Source organism: Mus pahari, chromosome X, assembly GCF_900095145.1.
Source record: "Mus pahari chromosome X, PAHARI_EIJ_v1.1, whole genome shotgun sequence".
Classification (NCBI taxonomy): domain Eukaryota; kingdom Metazoa; phylum Chordata; class Mammalia; order Rodentia; family Muridae; genus Mus; species Mus pahari.
In genome coordinates this window covers 80,431,855-80,435,690 of record NC_034613.1, presented here as the reverse complement: position 1 = coordinate 80,435,690, position 3,836 = coordinate 80,431,855, and positions in this window count along the sequence as shown.

Here is a 3,836-nt window from a genome sequence, read left to right as displayed (position 1 = left end):
TGAAGTTTAGCAGTGCTTTATTAAGGATACTTGTCCCCAGCTTTGGCAGCACATTGGAGTCTCATCCTCAAAAGGTCTGGCATTTGGAAGAACCACTCAGATGATTCAAAATTGCAGCTTTATGGGCTATTGGCCAGATGTGATGTCTGAAACCTTCATGCTGCTTTCCTCTCCTTCTTCATTTTTAATTTTTAATTTTTAATTTTTTGGTTTTTTTTTTGAGACAGGGTTTCTCTGTATAGCTCTGGCTATCCTAGAACTCACTCTGTAGACCAGGCTGGCCACGATGAGTTAGAAGGTTTTGAAACATTAGTACTGCTACTTGGGGGAGGTTTTATTCAAAGTGACATTGCATATACACACAATGATCCAAGGTCCTGTTATCACAGATTTTTTTGACTGGCCAATAATTCATTTTGGTTCACTTATAGGCATAGAGTAAATATAGTTCTGTAAGAGAGCAGAGTCAAGGATATTATGCATTATTGGCTTTGAGGAAAGGATGCAAATGCATTGGCTAAATGGCTAAAATTGAATGTATAAAAAGTGTTTTTCAGACATTTAATTTTTGTTCTATATTCTTGGGTACATTAATGCTATTTAGTTAAGATGTATATATATGCTAGGGCTGGAGAGATGGCTCAGAGGGGTTAAGAGCACTGACTACTCTAGAAGGTCCTGAGTTCAAATCCCAGCAACCACATGGTGGCTCACAACCATCTGTAATGAGATCTGACGCCCTCTTCTGGAGTGCCTGAAGACAGCTACAGTGTTCTTACATGTAATAAATACATTTTTTTTTTCAAAAAAAAGATGTATATGCTGAAGCTGTAGGTGATCCTGCCACTTAGGAAGCAGAGGAAGGTTGATCAGGCGTTCAAGACCAGTCTAGGCTACAGAACAAAATAACAAAACTAAAAGAAGAAAAAAATAAAATCTTTTCACAAAGATATTTACATGCAAATATGTTTTGATTTTCTGTCCAGAAGTTCTTAGGGCTGTAGCGATTAGGATTGAAGTCATCCAAGGAGATAGCGTCTAGACTTTTTTCTTCTTCTTTTTTCTTTTTAAAAAAAGATTTACCTATTGTTATATGTAAGTACACTGTCTTCAGACACTCCAGAAGAGGGCATCAGATCTCACTGCGGATGGCTGTGAGCCACCATGTGGTTGCTTGGATTTGAACTCAGGACCTTCAGAAGAACAGTCAATGCTCTTAACCGCTGAACCATCTCTCCAGCACCAAGTCTCTAGATTAAATGTTTTAATTAAAGCTGTAATTATAAGCTGTAAAACATAGTACCATAGCTACATGATCAGTACACATTTAAGTTCGTGTCTACTTTTCTGGGCTTAAGCTAATAGCTCAAGTGCTACTAACAATATGATATAAAATGGGTTGTGAAATGGAACAATTAATATCTAATTCTAAAATCTCTTCCTCTCCTTTCAACTCAATAGAGCTAGAAAGCCAGATCTTATATAATTATGTTGTCTGCAAGGATTGAATGGGGGAAAGATGTTGAATTTACTCTTTCATGCCCAAATAACAGGCACTGCCAAACCTCAGAGAAATTCTCTGGTTGGTGAGGGTGTGTCTCTGGGACTATGGTCTGGGAGTGCCAAGTGCTAGCCTTTTGTAGGGGAGGATTTCTGAATCTCCACAGGCCAATTTTCGTCCTTAGTGTTGAAGCTATTGACTGGATTATCTTTGAACACCCAAGGATATTCTCTTGGGGACAGTCCTATTTCCCTCAATCTCATAAAGACAGGTTTTAGCTAGAACAACCTATTAGTTGACTGTGGGGATTATCAGTTACAAATTGAAGAATGCTTCCTTTCATCCTTTGTCCAGTATTCTTCTGTCTTTTATGTAACTGTCTGAAATATTAACCAGGAGATTTCTTAGTTCATGTGAAGTAACCATAAAGCAAACAATCATAATGGCGTTTTGTAGGGATATTAGAACTAGCAACAGAAACTTATTTCTAATGGAAAGAAGAAAGAAGGAAGGAGGGAAGGCATACATACTAGGATGACAAGGAAGAGAAGAGAAAGAAGGTTCGGAGAGAATATCAAATAGCTTACAGACTATCTAGGCCAGCCAGTGTAGGCAGGGACAAAGGAAGAATCTGAAGATGGCACTTGGGAGGCAGAGGCAGGAGGATTTCTGAGTTCAAGGCCAACCTAGTCTACAGAGTGAGTTCCAGGATAGCCAGGGCTATACAGAGAAACCCTGTCTCGAAAAACAAACAAACAAACAAACAAACAAACAAATCTGAAGATGAACTCTTCCATAAGCTCATATCTTTCTGGTAAAGGGCATCTTGGCTATTTCCGCCTTTGTCCTGAACACTGGCATTTACAATGGTTCCATATACATTACTGATCAACATTGTGTCTGTGTATATGTGTGTATATGTGTACCTGCATGTGCACCCACACAACTGCATGCCACTAGTTCCAAAATTAAAATCCCGTGTGGAAAGGACAATGGGATATGTTCATGCTGTAATGAGCAGCATTGCTGGGACAGAAACATTTTCAGTTTGTAAACCTACAATTTATCTTCAGCAAAATCCAGAATATGGAAAGTGACCCACATACAGCAAGAGGTATTTAGATTCTAGACAGCCAGAATAATAACATATATTCACTGTGAATTATTTAAGGAGTACTTTGTGTTAAAGCTTGGGAAGCCCTGATGCATGTTTGTCTCTTTCCCTTGTTAGATTCTGTCTTAGTTAAGGTTTTACTGCTGTGAGCAGACACCATGACCAAGGTAACTCATTTTAAGGACATTTCATTGGGGTTCGCTTACAGGTTCAAAGGTTCAGTCCATTATCACCAAGGCAGGAACATGGCAGCTTACAGGTTCAAAGGTTCAGTCCATTATCACCAAGGCAGGAACATGGCAGCATCTAGGCAGGCATAGTACAGGAGGAGCTGAGAGTTCTACGTCTTAATCTAAAGGCTGCTAGCAGAATACTAACCTCCAGGCAGCTAGGATGCGGGTCTTAAAGCCCACATCCACAGTGACACATCTACTCCAATAGGGCCACACCTCCTAATAGTGCCACTTCCTGGGCTGAGCATATACAAACCATCACATTTCACTCCCTGGCCCCCATAGGCTTGTTTAAACATATGAGTCTATGGGGGACATACCTAAACATAGCATAATGCAAAATATATTTAGTCCATCTTTCAAAGCTCCCATAGTTTATAGCAGGCTCAACAATGTTAAAAGTCCAATGTTCAAAGCCTCTTCTGAGATTCATCCAATAACTTAACTAAAATTCCTAAAGCAAGACAGGAAACCAGCTGGGCAAACTCCAAGCTCTTTATCTCCATGTCTGATGTCAAAGCAGTCTTCAGATCTCCAATTCCTTTTTCATTTTTTTTTCCAAGCCTAACTGTAACCAACTTTATTAAAGGTACTTTTCATAAACAATCATGGTATTTCAGGCAGGACATGGGCAGATAATCAATAATATACAAGAACTTTCAAATATCCTTCTTGTATAGACTACCAAAATCAGAAAGCCATTATAAAACCCAATGAAATCTCCATTCAATGCTTTGAAAAGGGGGAAGTAGCTTAGAGTGAGGGTGGACATCTCACATTAAGGATGTTGTTTAACAACTTTTCACAAGCCGACCCTGAATTTCAGTAAACGAACATGGCAGAATTATCAATCTGAAGATCCACAATCTTTTTTTTTTTTTTTTTAATCTTATTTATTATATGTAAGTACACTGTAGCTGTCTTCAGACACTCCAGAAGAGGGAGTCAGATCTTGTTAAGGATGGTTGTGAGCCACCATGTGGTTGCT